This window comes from Strix uralensis, chromosome 4 (genome assembly GCF_047716275.1).
Source record: "Strix uralensis isolate ZFMK-TIS-50842 chromosome 4, bStrUra1, whole genome shotgun sequence".
Classification (NCBI taxonomy): Eukaryota; Metazoa; Chordata; class Aves; order Strigiformes; family Strigidae; genus Strix; species Strix uralensis.
This window is the reverse complement of record NC_133975.1, coordinates 54,919,884-54,937,520: the sequence shown is the minus strand read 5'-3', so window position 1 is coordinate 54,937,520 and position 17,637 is coordinate 54,919,884. Positions and strand designations below refer to the sequence as shown.

Genomic DNA, 17,637 nt, shown 5'->3' with positions numbered 1-17,637 from the left:
TGGGCAAGTGGCAGAAACATGACCAGTCACTCTGGTTCAGACCCTGAAGCCTACTGAAAGTGGATCATTAACTACAGCACCTCAAGGCTTTTTCACAAGCTAACACATACGAAAATTAGGAACACCTATATTTGACATTATAACAAACATATTTTGTTCCAAAATCCTAATTTTTTTTCCTTTTACTGAGCACCTGAGAAACTTCAGTGAAAAGCTGAATAAAGATGTGCCTAAAAACACCAGACTTGGGGGCTTCCTCATTATTGCAAAGAGGAGAGGGGAAGGATTGTTCCTGAGCTCCTTCTGTGGTCCTACAGGGCAGGGTTCTGTGACCTCAGGTATTATGCCAAAATAAAATCTCTCTTTTTTTGCACATGAAGACTTTTTATTCTTCTTTCTTTTTTTTCTATTTTTTTTTTTCTTTTCCAGGACCTAACAGATATGATACACTTTTCAGATTCAGGTATTGTTTTGACTTACTTCTTTACAAATACAGCTTTAGTGCTTCTACTCTGAACATGGCAATCACAGTACTTGCAAGAAAAGCCTTGGTTTACATTTAGAAATCCATAAATATCCACATATACCCTGCTAGTTAACTTATTGCTTGCTTTTTTTCTGGACCAGTAATCTAAAAAAAATTAATGAAAAATTGGTCTGAATATACATTGTGCTGCAATATGACCACATTATTTTCAAACAGACCTTTTGTTTGGTTTGGCTTTTCCTGCTGACAGGGTGCCCCATTTTCAGGAAGACAATCTGCTTTTTGACTGCTGCTCTCCTCAGAGAAGGTATGGCAAGGCAGCTAGGAGGTAACGTCCTTGTGTGTGTGCAGCTGTCCATGGGAATCACCAGCGTATGGTGAAGCACAAAATGGAGAGGGAGAATTGCATGTGAATTTCTGGCTTCCTTCTGTCTAATTGTATTTTAATGATTTGACTACTAGTTATCTTGCCCATCAACTGCCCTCCATGGCAAAACAGGCCATGTGAATCAGGCACATCATCTCAGCAGGACATGGTTGTTCATAAAACTGAAATACATAATTTAATAATACTTCAGGCCAGATCTTCAGCTGATGTAAACACACATAGTCTCACTGAAGTCAGTCAATCTATTCTGATTAGCTTTAGGTGAGGAACTGGCTATCTGTTCATAAACATTGTAGAAAAGAGCCTTTATTTATGCACTATTGCAAGGGCAGGAAAATCCCACACTCCCACTGGGTTGTCTCGCTGCATGCCAGAGTTTCTCAGAGCTCTGAGCTAATTTGAGAAAACATGATTAGAGAGAGTGTCATAGCTGCAAAAGGATCTGTAATTCATCACCTGCAAAACAAGGGTAGTCAACACTGAAAAATGCATGCGCTCTTCTGAGTTTTTTGAGCCACTGGAGCAGTGGATCACAGCAGCGCATATCCCAGATCTCCTCCCTCCCTCCCAGGATAGTGGCAGGAGGCTGTGAGCAGAGCTCTTTCTCTGCAGAGATTCTGCATCCTTTCTGCATCCTTTACACAACAGCATAGTTTATCCATCAGTCTTACTGACACCCATTTAGAGCATTTTAATGTCAAGGTCAGTATCCTGGCAGGTGACACATATGGGTGTCTAAAATCCTTGTGTAGGGAACATGTTGGACCAGGATCTCCATCTTCCTGATTTGGTGATCCCTAGCTGCAGTCTCATTTCAGAAGCCTCTGAGGGCTACTAACCCAACTAAACCAATCCAGGAGGTGCACTTGGGCCCTACCTACTGGAATGAGCTCCGCAGGAACATAGGTAAAGCCCAGTGTCTAGAAACCAACTCGCTTGCACACACAACTTGGTGCTGGGAGTCAGAGCCTGGTCGGGACTGCTGAGATGTAAAGTGCAGAAGTGAGCCCCTCCTTAGACCCCCAAACATTCCAGATATCAACTGAGCAAAGAAACCTCAGGATAGCAATTGAGATGTTGGTCTCAAAATTCATTTTTTAATTGTTTTACTGTCATTTTTGACAATGGAAATTATTAGTAGTTTAGGCCTGAATCATTACGTATTTTTAAATGCCCAGCTCTGGACATTTTTCTGATTTGAGCCACATCTTGTGTTATGTTCCACAAAAGATTTTTAGGCATTTTTAAACTGGTCTTTGTTGCTAAGCTAACAGAATGGCAGGAAGGCTATATGAGAATGGGTTTTGAGCAGGTACTTCAAAATGAGATAATGCCACATCAGCTGCAATTGCTATAAGAAAGAGACCTTGGAAAGAAGTTATTAAATGAGAAGAAGCACAGCTGTGACATCAGGTTTTTGTGTTGTTTTTTTTTTTTTCTTTAAAAATTAATCTTTCATCCTTGAAAACAAAAAGCTTATGCTGTCATCATTTCAGGTATGTATTTAAAACAGGAATTACACTTTTAAGCACAAGAATGAGTGCAAATCAAGGAGAAAGTGGGCTGCAGAAAATCCTATGTACTCTAATGCCGTCTACCTGGACTAACCAAAGTACAACAGGCTGCACTGTCAATCAATGGGATCAACATGATGGTATGCTCCGGGCATGAAAGGATGCCTGGCAGATGTTCTGAGGACAATCTGATTCTCCTCAGCAATGTGTAACACTCAACAGATCTGTTTATGAAAGCTCAAGGCTCAGTCTACTAGAATATTAAACCCAAAACCATGTTTTTACACATGGCATGCACAAAAGCACTGTGAGACAAAGCTTAGGAAACAATCAATGAGAAAAGAGCTCAAGGCAAAAAAACCCACAATTCAACAACAGTCTGTCTGTCCCACCTAAGATCCCCCAAGCCCTGGCAATGTAGAGACAAGAATTTGAAGAGAAAATTGGAAGACTGTGATCATCATTCCTTGATGACCATAGAAGTGATGACTTTCTCAGATTGGATATACATGATGATGTGGTGATGAGAAAAATTAATTCTGTTTTAAGAAAGGTGGTTGGTATAGCTTGTGAACACATGTGGCAATTGTAAGCACTGAGCTTGTTAGTGGGTAATAAGTCTAATCTTTTTTCTTCTGGAGTAAGTTTTGAAGACCTTTTCAGAGAAAGCTCTAACTGACATATCGATGTTTTCACCATTAGAATCAATTGACCTGACTCTGCTCTAGGTAGTAGCTGTGAGAGTCAGAAGAAATCCCTCCTGGATCAATGTAGTAGGAAAGTTGAACCTGGTAGTCAATGTGAGTGGTTAAATGAAACCACATGCACTCAGAAATACTGTTTATGGTTCTGATAGTATCTCTTTTGAACCACAGCTCAGCTCAAACACTGAAGTAAAACTAATGACAACTTTCTGATATAAGGAAGTATCTGTGTCAATGATGCTGCATCTATTTCTGTCAAAATTAATAGTGAGTTTCACACCTTGGAAAGATGATTGATTTAACACAGATTTTTCTTTTTAGTGTCCAGGAAGGTGTTAAAACAGACTTAAGTACTCTCATTTTTAAAGTAGCTATTTTGTGGTAAGCAGTCCCCTTCAAATGAAAGTCATAAATTGTGCATGTGCTCCTGCTGGCCATTAGCTTCTAGTTAGTAGATTCTGAATTACCTTCCTAGAGTGAAATGCTTATGAGAGTCACAGTTCATAATATTGCTTATTCAGCTACATCTCTGTAATTTGAACTAATTGAGTTAAGTAATAGTGTCACAGGACTTTCATGCAGGCAGTTTCTGCTCTAGCTCCTTGTCATCAGTTATCAACTCACACTAATCACTATTACTGTCAAAACTGACATCAGTGTATGGCAGTATTTATCTTACTCCTGGTTCTTATTTCAAAAGGATCATTTACATATGGTATCTATTTTCTGCATTCATACCTTATTCCCATTATTCAAAGTGTTCCCACCCCCCCATTCTATCATTTCCTCTTTCCTGTATTAGCCATAGCCCTCTTTCATTATTATTTTTTAATTTATAGTATCAATCCCATTATTTTCAGCACTGAAGCACAAATGTGGGTCCCCTAGTTGTCTGGTTTCCCCTCCTCCTCCTCCTAATCAGTCACTACTATAACAGGCTTTGTCATTCTGATTGCCTGCTCTGCACGTTTGTCCAATGAAGGCGCTGAAGAGGCTCAAAAGCCTCTCAGCAGAGGAGCACTGAACTGCCAAAGTCCAACGGATCCGCATCATTGGAAATGAGAGAAAGCAATGGCTGATTGTGGCTTTACCTTGCACTACTCTGCTGAAGCTTTCAAATTTACATGTAGTTGTTGCTGATACAGTATTGGAGAAGATTTTACAGCAGCAGTATATTGATGTTGTAAATAAAATAAAACACTATTCCTGTTAATGATGAGGCTTAATAAATAGGAAGACATAAAAAATCTTTCAAACCCCCATAGTGTTTCTGTGTTTTCTTTATTCTCATACTTCCTACAGCTCTCTTCGATCTTTCATTTCTCTTATGATTCTTTGTTATCACTTTGATACACATAGATATCTGGCTTTCTTCTAGGCCTTATTTTGTATTAGACTTGTTTACAGAATCACAGAATCATCTAGGTTGGAAAAGACCTTGGAAGATCATCTAGTCCAACCATTAACCTAACACTGACAGTTCCCAACTACACCATATCCCTCAGCGCTATGTCGACCTGGGATGGGGGGATAAACACCTCCAGGCATGGGGACTCCACCACTGCCCTGGGCAGCCCATTCCAACGCCTAACAACCCGTTCTGTAAAGAAATACTTCCTAATATCCAGTCTAAACCTTCCGTGGCGCAACTTGAGGCCATTCCCTCTTGTCCTATCGCTTATTACTTGGTTAAAGAGACTCATCCCCAACTCTCTGCAACCTCCTTTCAGGTAGCTGTAGAGGGCAATGAGGTCTCCCCTCAGCCTCCTCTTCTCCAGACTAAACACCCCCAGTTCCCTCAGCTGCTCCTCGTACGACATGTGCTCTAGACCCTTCACCAGCTTCGTTGCCCTTCTCTGGACACGCTCGAGTAATTCAATGTCCTTTTTGTAGTGAGGGGCCCAAAACTGAACACAGTCATCGAGGTGCGGCCTCACCAGTGCCGAGTACAGGGGTAAGATCACTTCCCTGTCCCTGCTGGCCACGCTATTTCTGATACAAGCCAGGATGCCATTGGCCTTCTTGGCCACCTAGGCACACTGCTGGCTCATGTTCAGCTGGCTGTCAATCAACACCCCCAGGTCCCTCTCTGACTGGCAGCTCTCCAGCCACTCCTCCCCAAGCCTGTAGCGCTGCTGGGGGTTGTTGTGGCCCAAGTGCAGCACCTGGCATTTGGCCTTATTGAAACTCCTACAGTTGGCCTTAGCCCATCGCTCCAGCCTGTCCAGGTCTCTCTGCAGAGCCTCCCTACCCTCAAGCAGATCAACACTCCCACCCAACTTGGTGTCATCTGCAAACTCACTGAGGGTGCACTCGATCCCCTCGTCCAGATCATCAATAAAGATGTTAAACAGAAGCGGCCCCAAAACCGAGCCCTGGGGGACACCACTCATGACCAGCTGCCAACTGGATTTAACTCCGTTCACCACAACTCTTTGGGCCTGGCCATTGAGCCAGTTTTTTACCCAGCAAAGCGTGCGATCATCCAAGCCTCAAGCACCCAGTTTTGCCAGGAGAATGCTGTGGGAAACGGTGTCAAAGGCCTTACTAAAGTCAAGATAGACAACATCCACAGCCTTTCCCTCATCCAATAAGCAGGTCACCCTGTTGTAGAAGGAGATCAGGTTTGACAAGCAGGACCTGCCTTTCATAAATCCATGCTGACTGGGCCTGATCATCTGTTTGTCCCGCATGTGTTGTATGATGGTCCTCAGGATGAGCTGCTCCATCAGCTTTCCGGGCACCGAAGTCAAGCTGACAGGCCTGTAATTTCCTGGATCATCCTTCCGACCCTTCTTATAGATGGGCGTCACATTGGACAGTTTCCAATCTGTCAGGACTTTATTTTATCTCCTTCCTACATTTTATCTCCTTCCTATGCCATACTAGCATTATCAGTTTTTCTTGTACCTTTCCTGTTCTTTATTCTTTCAACATCCCTGTTTTTCTGCTTCCACCTTGCCGTATGTCTCTCTAAAGTTGTATGACACTTGCCACCTTCTAGTGTCTCCTTTATCTGTTTTGTCTTCCTTTTTATTTCTATTCCCAGTCTCCATTCTCCTTCTTGCTCTCTTTGCCCCAAAGGACTTTTCCTTATTGATTTGTTCAACATCTGATCATTTTCTAACTCATTACCTATTGTAACTCATTATTATTATTATTATTAATAATAATAATAATCATTGTTAGACCTTCCTACCAAGCAGAATAATTTACATTGACATTTTAATAGAATACAGATTGAGATCCAGGTGCAAAGCCAAATACATTTCTACAAGATTAACAGGTTACACTGCATTTGGCATTGCTGGGGCTGCTTCACATAATAGCCAGTACAAGCATGTAATATCACTCTGTTGCTGAAGGCTGACTGAGATTTCATAGTAAATCAATGCAAATTTTTTTTGCTTATTTGATCACAAAGTGGGCTTCCTTGCGAAAGTTTCAGGAGAACTTTATCGAGTTTAACCTTCCTGCCAAATGCCACTGCAGATATGTGGACAGCTAGATTTATTTGGAAAATATGCTATCACTTCAGGAAGTGTTGTAAGACCAATATTCATCGATGCTTAATTATTTCCATAATGCAAAAGACAGGAAGCAGCAACAAGTCCCAGAGTTTTCACTTTAGAGGTAAAACTTCCTGGTTATGTCAAACAGAAGGGGACAGAGACAAAAAGATGGCATATTGAAGGAAAAAATCTCCCTGACAGGGAAAGGCAAATGTAAAATGTTACTTCAGAGCTGATGGCTGACTCCACATATTTGAATCCTTCCTATATAAGGTTTTCCTGTACTTAATTTAGATTATTTATTTCAGAATACAGTCCCTTAAACACATGCATAACAACCATAACCTAAAGTCCCCCAGCATCAGGATTTAATATCAAGTGAGAACTTTTTTTGCTGAATTTAGAGAATACAATTAGTTGGCCCTATTATGCAAAAATAAAATACAATCTGAAGGCTATTTGAAAAAACTTAGGAATGATGTGAAGATGAAGATGGTCAGGTATGTCACCTGGACTTCCATTTTTTTCCATCAGAGATGCAATGCACGGTATCACAGCTCTCACTAAAGGGACAAGTGCTCTGAATCTCTTGAACATCTCATTTCCATTTTGCTGAAGGGTATGCCCTAAAATACTGTATTTTGTATTTTCAAATCTGGCTTGCAGCTTACACTCTGGTACACCTTCGCAGAAGACAGCAACTTTCACTCAAGTCTTCCCCATGGGTTTGGGAGGCACTCCTTCCAGCTGAGCCATTTGCAATGCACAAGGAGAGTCTGCTGCAGATAGGATTTTACCAGTATGTGCAGAAATTTCAAGGCCTGACCCTGGCACTGGCACCTGGCTGAACTCACCCCTCCTCAGAGCCTCTGCCTGCAGGGCAGGGCAGTGCTGGAGAGCTTTTTCTCCTCAGTGCAGCAGCTGCGAAGCAACAGAACTCACAAAGCACTGCAACCCTCCTTTCTGCCTGGCCTTTTCAGAAAGCAGTGATAGCTGAGGTGTACACAAAGAAGTATTTCACTGTGTGCTGTGAAGTTGGAAAAATAAGCCTGCAGTCAATCATGTCCGGCCTTGTACTGAAAGCAACTGCCTGGGACTCTCTCTGGCCTTCTGGCAGCATTCCTAATTTCCCTCCATACCTCAGTAACTCATCAGCACCCTGAAACCCATGTTGCTTCCACAAAGAGCCCCCTTGCCCTTACACAGCTTCTGCCAGACAGCCTGACAGGGTAAGTCTGAGCTTTTCTCTACAACAGATAAAATGCTGTCAATTCTAATATAAATTGTGTCCTATTCAAGTACTGTATCAAACACTTGACCGTGTGGGTTCCTCCCCAGTGCTACTCCCGCCTATCCCCTCACAGGGAATTGCTACTAATAGCATTTTTCTAGTTTCTTACCTACTTTTTAGTCTTTGAATGTCTATTGTGGTGCTTTTGCAAATAGTCAGTTTGTAAGAAGAACCACTGACAGGCCCTGCATCAGTTCTCTCTGATATAGAAAACCGAGACAGAGCTGAAGGAGCCAACAATAAACCATATGGTCCTGGAAACCCAGCAGGGTCAGCTGTGGACTTCACTACTAATCAGTGCTGGAAGGGGTAAAAGACTTACTTTTATATACAAAAATGCAAGAATTTTGTGCCAGTCTTCCCCAAATAAAACAACTACATTATACATACTGATAATTTTTGCTTCCAAAATGACCCTTATATATCCAGCATAGCTGGAGGGAAAAAGAGAGAAAATAACCTGCAACATAGATTGAACCAAGGCTCTGGAGATTTAGTGTACAGCTTCTAGTGTAAAGTGTCCTTTAGCAGGAAAGCTGGCTTAAAAAATTCTTGGTTTTATCACCTTTGTAGCTTGTTCCTGCATCTACATTGCATCTAGACTGCATCCTCCTCACAGAACTAATGCAACTTGTAGGGCCATGACCTGAAATCATCCAGGTTACAAAAACCCTCAGGAGGAAAAAAGAAGGCCACAGGAAAACTGGTGCAAAAATTTAATTTAATGACTTTGTTCATCTAGCACCCACTTTTTTTTGAGAGGTTATGACATGCAACTCTTCTGGAAAATTCTCTGTGATCTCCTGATAGCTATTGTGTAATTATTCTGTTAGTTAAAGATTATCCTTGAAACCTGCATTCTGTGCAGACGGGCTTTTTTTAAATGACTTGAGAGTAGCATGACTTCTGTAAATAAGTATTAGTTTCCCCATCTGCACACAGGATAAAAGAGGAAATTAACCAAGTCGTTGAAGGCCACAGCGGGAAGTGGTGTCAGGTTTAAGTTTTGAACTCCAGAACACTCTGAATAACACATTTGTCTTCAGACCAAAAGCCTGCATTTCTGTCAATTTATTTGGAAGTTCTGGAATTTCTATCAGTCACTCAGCTCACTCGTTCATTTACCTTCTCTTTAAACAGCTTTCGATTATATACTTTGTGCCTGCCTGCCTGTTTTCCTTCCCTGTAATGAGATGTAGAGACACTACTGAAACTCGCAAGCTCCTTCTCAGAAGGAAAACAGCTTGCAGAAGTTTGAAACATGAGTGAAATGTTTAGCAAGCCCCAAATCATTATCTCTGCAACCAGAGGTCTAAAGGGCAAGGTTATTATCTGTATATTGCAAAATGTTTTCATATATATTTAATAGATTTTGTCAATTTGACCAAGTAAGTGTCAGATAATTAGGGCCAGTCGTACAAAAATGTTGCAGCCATAGTGTAACTTCAGTGACTTTTTAGCAAGTTGAATGTGGAAGAAGATTAGGCAATGCAGAACATTTTTTTTCCGCTGTAATTACCCTTTCCTTCACTACAACTTTACCACAACTTCCTATGGTGTGGAAGGATGCTTTATTATTTCATCTGTTTCCTGTCACATACCAAACCTTGGCTTACTTAAAATGTTTCCCTTCTGGAAGCGGGGAGGAGAAAAGGGCCTGCTGGAGGTTTTATAAAGATCCAGGCTGACAGGCTAGACACAGGAAAAATAGCACCTGACTGCTAAGATTTAAACTGCAGCAGTCTAGAGGGAGGCCATCTCGGCGAGAAAAAAAGTGAGACACAGCATAAACACGAAACCTGTGCAATGCAGTGAGTGACAGATAGCAGTGTCAGCCTCGTCCCATATCACAGGAACAAATGCTGCCACGAGGACTTTCCATGGATTTGTAGCAGCCACATCCGTGTCTGTGTCTGATGGAAAGAAAGTCTTTGCTTGTCAAGACTGCTATCCATTTTGTTTTTCCAGGGTGACCTCCACAACACTGACGGTTCCTGGGCTTGAAACAGTACTTGATACAAAGGCCTGTATAGTTAAATGACATACCATAATAAAAGAATGTAATTTATAAGTGTATAATACAAGAGAGGATTATGGATCACTATACTTCAACAGGAAATTCATGGATATACTTTCCTGACATATCAATTTGGAGCCCATGCCTCGGGATGACTTTTCCCCTCCCTGTTTTTCCTCCAAGCCTGGATGTCCTTTAAAGGAAGCCATGATAAAACTAATTTCTATCATCACCAAGGGCACTGCAGATGAAAAATGAGAATACAAGCTGAAATGAACATAAATATTAGATGCTAAAATATATCACTGTTCAGAATGCAGTAGGGACTGAGCATTGTGCAGTCCTGCATATATTCTGCAGCTTGTGACAAAATCATTTCTGTTTCTTTCAGGAAGATAAATAGGTCATAGAGTTCAACTATATAATCAGTTCACATGTATAGGGTACAAATCTCAATAAGAAAGTAGCATTTTCTCTTGCTAGATCAATCTTTATGGAAACAAATAATCCATAAGAACTTCCAAACTATGAAATGCAAAATAAGCTGCATCTAACCTCAGAATTAGAATTTAGAAACAAAAATCACAAAATCCTATAACTAAAAAACAAGGAAAGTAAATGAAAGATGAAATTTAAGAGCTTGATTTTCGCAATGATTCAGTATCTATAACATGAAGTGGACCTCTATCAAGTTGTTGTTTAGTACCTCTGAGACTTGAGAGTCTTACAGTTGCACTCAATGTGAAATGATGGCTATCAGGATTTTGTTGTTTTGGATCTAAAAATAAGGCCCTCTCTTCATACTAATTTTAATTAACATTTAAGTCTGGCTATGGCACGTGTATGGGATTGGGTTCCAAGAAAAAAAAAAAAAATTGAGCTGTGATGTACATGTTTTGCCAAGGAAGATGTATATAAATCATCTATGAGGAAAAAATGTTCCTTTAGTCTATCTTACTCAACTCTCTGCTACAAATATTCTATGTCTTTTCATAACATGATTCAGAAAAAACTCTAAAGAACTTAAATGAACATCTGAAAACACTATTTGACCCATAAATGGACCATATTAGTTTTTTTATTATATAAATTTACTTAAATGTTTTCTGTGGTATAGCAACATACATAACAGATTAGAAGAAAGAAAGTTTGGAATGAGGACACGAATAGCAAAAGTTCCCCATTTAAAAACTCACTATAGTATGAAGAATATTTACACACTTCTGTTTTAATTTGTTTAAGTATAGTTACTCTGGGAGATCTTATCATGTAGGAGAAAATGCAATGATAAGTGTGTTTAAGAAGAAGAAGAGAAAATTTGCGTTATTATTTTCCTTGTGATTTATTTCACTGGTTTCATTATCACTGAAAAGTTTTAGAAAAGGAAGGGGAACTGAAGATCTGTGCCAGCAACCTCAGATTATCCTAAGAAAATGATGTAGGGGGTAACATGCTTAGATGAGTAGCCATGAAGTTCAGCATGACTAGTGATGAGTCTAGGAAGGGCCTTAGTGCAGTATTTTGGATGTATCTGGACTCAGAAATATGGTGAGTGTCCAAGTGCTTAGGTCTAAGCTGTTTCTGTCTGAATAATTTGGTACACAAATACATCTAAGAAATCTGGTCTTTTGCATGAGGCAACTAAGTTCTGCCACTGTTTCCCATGCTGGGCAGCACTTCATATATATTGGAAGTAGAAAGGATTTACCAGAGTAAAGACTATAACTTTGGAAGAACAGTTGTGGTAATGTGAAAAAAGGTGCAGATTCTGGCCCATATTTATAGTTTTTAATGGGACTGCGTGACACATTCAGATGAAATAGGAGCTGACAAACCTTCACCCGAAATTTGCTCTGCTGTCGTGTGCAGTCTTGCTTGTGTAGATGATGACTGCAGCCTCAGACACATCAGTATAGCACATTCTGCCAGCTCTGAAATTCTTTAAAAAGTAGAAGTCTACTTGAGCAGAAATTGAGCAAAATGTTTTTAACCTCTCTAGACTGTATAAAAATAATCTCACCCAGACCCTTATCAACTACCTTTTCCCTCTGGGTGTCATGCTACCTGAAGAGTAGGGTTAGATGATTTGGTTCAGAAAATCTTTTGCAAAGTAACACACAGTGTTAAAAGTAGGGATAATAAATTAGGCTAAAAGCAAAATGTGGTAATGGAGAATGATAAATTATGTGACAAAATATGACTATTAATGTGCATAAATTTAGGCATATAAAATAAACCAACCTTAAACTGACATCTAGCTCAAAATTTCATTGAATTAATTCACAGATATTATGTGGACCTGTTCTTTTAGTTTTTAAACCTGTTCCTAGCTGTAAAAAGAATGGAGGGGCTTTTTTTGTAGATTATTACATTACAAGAGTTAAATGGAAAAATTACTCCTAAACTGGTATCCTGTAAGGGAATTTAAATGCAGTGTGGTATGGAAGGTAAATTCTATGCTGTTGTTTGACTTCTTATAACAAGAAGAATTCAATGAAGTTAAAAAGTACCCTCAAATCACATTTGAATGGAGGAAATACATTTTGCCATAACAAGTTGTGTTCACAACATGTATAGCTAGAAGTTCTTGGAAACATATGCCACAGCAATGGCAGATGCCAAAAAAACCCTTCATTATTACTATTCATCTATAAACAAAAATCAGTCAGCCTCCTTGAAATAAAGGAGTATTTAGAAATCATCATTCATCACTAACCCTCATCAACCCAGGTGACTGATAAGTGAGGTTACCTCGGTGTACAAGGTGTAATTACTTGTAGGGTCTTGAGCTGTGATAGTATCTTGCTCTTTAAATAATCTAATAAAATGGCAATTTAAACTGGGCTTGGGTGTGGAAAGAGCTCCAGGCACAGCGATGGTGACCTCTTTGTGGGCACTGGTAGGGAACAAATGAGTGAGCTCATACTTCTGAATACAAAGTCTCAGCAGCAGTCGCTGTGCATCTACCAGAGGGGGCTGCAGGAGTATGTAGGGAAGTTCTTGAGGAGTTCTGGTGCCTGTTTCCTGAGGGCCCTCACTGAACCGTGGTCCAGCAGTGGCATTTCTCAAGAGGCTGTAGACGCAAACTCACACTGACACTGGGATAACCCAGCAGCTGGTTCCTGACAGGAACATAACAAGCACAGAAAACCACTATTTTTACACCTTGGTTCAATAATAAAGATGCTACCTTCATCCCTCGCCGTTATTGCAGTAACGTGAAGAATCTAGCATTCCCTCTCTATATCTGTGGATGTTTTTCAGCTTGCATTGCCAAAGCAGGGACTCAACAACAAGGAAGGCTGTTTGCACAAATAATACTAATAAAAAACTCTTAGATCAAGCTGTACTGCTTATTTAGATGTTGTAGGTCACTCTCACTCAACGTCTGTCAGGCGTCTGGACATGTGACTAAGAATGATAAAGACAATGCAAGAGGAAGATCCCTAGCTACTGCCATATCTCCCTAAAAGACCCCACCAAGAGCCTGAAACTGATGTGTGTCAGAGTAGACGTCATTAGGGTTGTAACTGAATTAAAGTTGTGGGTAAGAGAAGGGAGATAGGTCCTCAGGATATAGGTAGTTTGCATACAACATGAATACTGAAACACAATGTTTTCCTGCTGATTACTCTCCACACTGTTTTCCCTCCAAGCACCTGAACATTATCAAGTAAAAATTTATCAGTATTGACCGATAAGTGGCTGTAGGTAATAAGCACCTGTATTTTTGAAGACCAGACCTTGGACATTTTCAGATAATTCAATCTCCATGTAACATCAATGAAATCCATAGAATACACAGGGTACCTGTGCAGTCCAAGGTATGAAAAAACCCACAGCAAGCTGGCATCGGGGAAGAATTGTCTTTCAGTAACCCACACAGGGGACACACAGGAAATACACAGATATTCACAGGACTTTCAGAGTTCTCATTCGTAACTTTGGCTATCAAGAACTCTCATTTTTGAAGAGTTAAGATTTTTACCAAAATTTTAAGAAAGATTGAAAAAGAACTATTCATATTCTGTTGTGTGTATAGATATATCCATATTACCTACACAAATGCCTGCAGCTTCGTATGCAAGTAATATGCAAATTAATTTAGCATTGCTGGGATTTGCAATAATTTGTGTGCACTCCTAATTGGAGTGAGGAACAGAAGAATATATCATAACACATTCCTCATGCCTGCAACAAAATGTCAATGTGACAATGTCACTCACACATTAATTGGTTTGCATATTCCTAAATTAAGTACTGACTTTCTGGAGTTGAAAATTCATATATATCTAAAATTTTAATTTGTATACATGTTTCTTATTTTTATCATATTTATATTTAGGACACCCACCCACCATATGTTACAGAGTTTTATTATGTTCATATAAAAATATTTTTATCTATATATTTTCAATCTGCCACTAAAAGAATCACAGTTCTACTTATATGACTCAGAGGGCTGCAATGGAACACACAGCAGAAGGGAAATCAATTATATTCAGGACTTCACACAAAGAGAAATTCTTTAGGAGAAGATAATTTGGTTGACTTTTTAAAGCTCCACTTACTGCTTTTTTACAGTAGCATCCTGAAAAATGTATAGGTTCATTGCATTTCAGAAACCAATTAGTTTTCTAACGAACCACTTCAGACAAGGTAAACACATACATACATTAGTATTTACAATCCAGTATTCCTGAAAACATCAATCTTGATGAGTCCTTCACTCTGCATCTGGGTAGTAACAGTTCATCAACAGAAGACTGACTAATATAAATAAACAAGACAGAAAAAATTGTGCCTAGAAAGTTTCTGTCCTCTTCATCTTGAATCTATGAGAACTGAGTGATAAAGAGCTGGACACAATAAAAGATTTAGCATTGCAAGGAGGGGTTACAGAAAGCATTTGCCTCTCAGTCCAAAACTGCAATTCAAAACCAGACACCAGCTACCAGTCCAACCCGAAGAGACCTATGCTTTCCTTAACCTTGAGTTCCCTGAGCACTGAGGGTCGCATGTGCATACATCTGCTTCTGCCGCTCTCCTCAAACAGAGCAGTGAATCCTGCTCAGTACCTCATTACCAAAAGAAGAAGAAGGAAAAAAGAAAGGGTTTGGTGATTTCCTTCAGGTTGTGGGCCTCAGATGGACAAAGGCGCCTCTCTGCAATCCCAGGTAAAGCTACGAACTGACAGAAGGAGTACTTACTTACCCACCATTGAAGTGGTTTTTCTTCATTCTCTCCCTAGCAGCTCTCCCTGTTTGCAGTTCAGCTGGTTTGGATCCAACCCCAAGCTGACCCACTCCTCCCACACTTTCTTCGGGGAGTCGAGGCACTCAGCATATGACTCTCTCTTGGGAGCCAGGATCTGAAAATTTAAATGTTGAAAATTTGACAGTCAAGTCAAGTTTTTTTTTAATTCTTAAAACAAACCCCCCTGATTGATGCAATCTCCTAATTCCTAATATGATCTTTCATGAATATCTTCTTCCTAATATGACCTTCTTTTATCTCAGGTCATTTCGAGCCTTTTCACTGAAAACTTTTGGAGTGATTAGTTTTTAGGAAGAGAGACACTTAAAATATTTTTTTAATAGCAACATTATTTTTCAAGTCTTTTCTGCTCACCTCCCTCCAGCTCCATGTGTCGTTCTGAGCAAAAAATAGAAGGACAAAGATGGAATCCATTCTTAATTTAATTTAGGTAATAAATCATTTTATCACAGTTAAACAGTGAGAACATGCAGGGGGAGAAAAGCAGCACAGTCCTATTTTAATCAAATAATAGCTCCCTGCCAGGGCTCAGAAACAAGGTGCACATCAGATTTTTGCTCCCAGCTCTTACACATTACTGGTAGTCTCATATTTCAGAGTTTGTGCATGGTTACAGTACATGGAGAAAAAATTTGCTCTGGTAGCATCTGCTCTAAACATGGCAGTTGCAGTAGTGAGAGTGTCATTGACAGGATAGGGGATACACATGGCCAAGGACTGGACTGAAGCTGAAAAGCAAACTTGTGTCCTTGGCAGTGCGAGGAGTGATTTCCCAGAGGACAGGTACTGCAGCATGATAAAAATAACAGTTTCATGAGGGATCCTTAAAAAAAATATTGGCAAGATGAAGATGAAAAAAAAAAAAAAAGAGGGGGAACTTTTCTGGGTAGAAAACAAGATTGAAATTATACCTGTGGTAGGAGGACTAATTTTGAATTTGGTACGTGACAGTGGATGGCTCCCTGTTGCCTGGCCATTTTTGAGGCAGATACAGCACATTTTACCTGCTGCTCTATGCTTGCTCCGAGGACATCTACACCCACTTGCAGGAGTCACATGACTCTTCTTGTCCTTCAAGCATAAAATGGTATGCATGCTATTCAGAGATCAGATGTTGCTGAAATCTGATGAATTAACAGTTTAATTCTGCCAAACTACCCTTGAAGAGACTTTCATTTCATGGAGGTATTTAAAAGGGGTTTTCTGCTTTTGAAATATTTTGTTTGATTAAGAAAAAAGCACTTGCTTTTAAACATCCTTTGCTGTACCAGGACACTTAGCAGCTTCTCCAGCGGGTCCTTACCCTCTGCCCAGAAATCATGTGGCTATCAAACTTTAATGCTATGTTTTGTTTGTATTGAATTTTTAGGTTTCTCTAAGCACTGCTTTATGGTGAAACAACAGTCATTTTGATCTAAGTATTACTGCAGTTTATTACGGATATGCACACTGTGTTCTCTCTTGTTTTCCTTAAAGCAAACCAAAATACTTAAAATTAATTGAAATTGAAATATGTATTTGCTTTTCATTCTTCAAGGAAAAAAGCCCTCTAAGATGGTCTTCCATTAAAAATAAATTGATTTGTTTTGGGGTGCAATATGTTTCTGAACCATGGTTGATTTTCCATGCAAAGAAGACTCATTAAAATGTCTAGGCAGATTTAACTTGAAAAGTAGTACTCCAAAACTTTCTGAAAAAGTACTTAATTTATGTCATTGCTCTTTTGCTCCCCAGAGAAGTAGATAAGCTGCCTTGGTTTAACCCCAGCCGGCAACTAAGCACCACAGAGCCACTCATTCACTCCCTCTCAGTGGGGTGGGGGACAGAATCAGAAGAGTAAAAGTGAGAAAACTCATGGGTTGAGATAAAGACAGTTTAATAGGTAAAGCAAAAGCCGCGCACACAAGCAAAGTAAAATAAGGGATTCATTCACCACTTCCCATTGGCAGGCAGATGTTCAGCTGTCTCCAGGAAAGCAGGGCTCTGTCATGTGTAATGGTGACTTGGAGAGACAAACACCATCGCTCCGAACATCCCCCCTTCCTTCTTCTTCCCCCAACTTTATACACTGAGCATGACATCATATGGTCTGGGACATCCCTTTGTCAGCTGGGGTCAGCTGTCCCAGCTGTGTCCCCTCACAACTTCTTGTGCACCCCCAGCCTACTTGCTGATGGGGTGGTGTGAGGAGCAGAAAAGGCCTTGACTCTGTGTGAGCACTGCTCAGCAGGAACTAAAACATCCTGAATTATCAACACTGTTTCCAGCACAAATCCAAACATAGCCTGGTTACTAGCTACTATGAAGAAAATTAACTCTATCTCAGCCAAAACGAGCACATGAGCACATAAAGAGAGAAACTGTTAAAAAAAACCAAACCAAAACATGGTCTAGAGCATGCATTTCTAGAATACAGGCAACAGAATAGTTGCAGCCTGTAAAGCCAT

At 40.0% G+C, this 17,637-nt stretch overlaps 1 long non-coding RNA gene across 1 annotated transcript in view; it reads right to left on the bottom strand.

The window, feature by feature from the left end:
• Positions 1 to 15,272, bottom strand: part of LOC141942151 (uncharacterized) — a 102,481-nt gene extending 87,209 nt beyond the window's left edge. Inside the window, exon 1 of the long non-coding RNA XR_012628541.1 lies at positions 15,128 to 15,272. This is a non-coding gene — a long non-coding RNA (uncharacterized LOC141942151). The remainder of the gene's footprint in view (positions 1 to 15,127) is intronic.
• Positions 15,273 to 17,637: the final 2,365 nt, after the last annotated feature.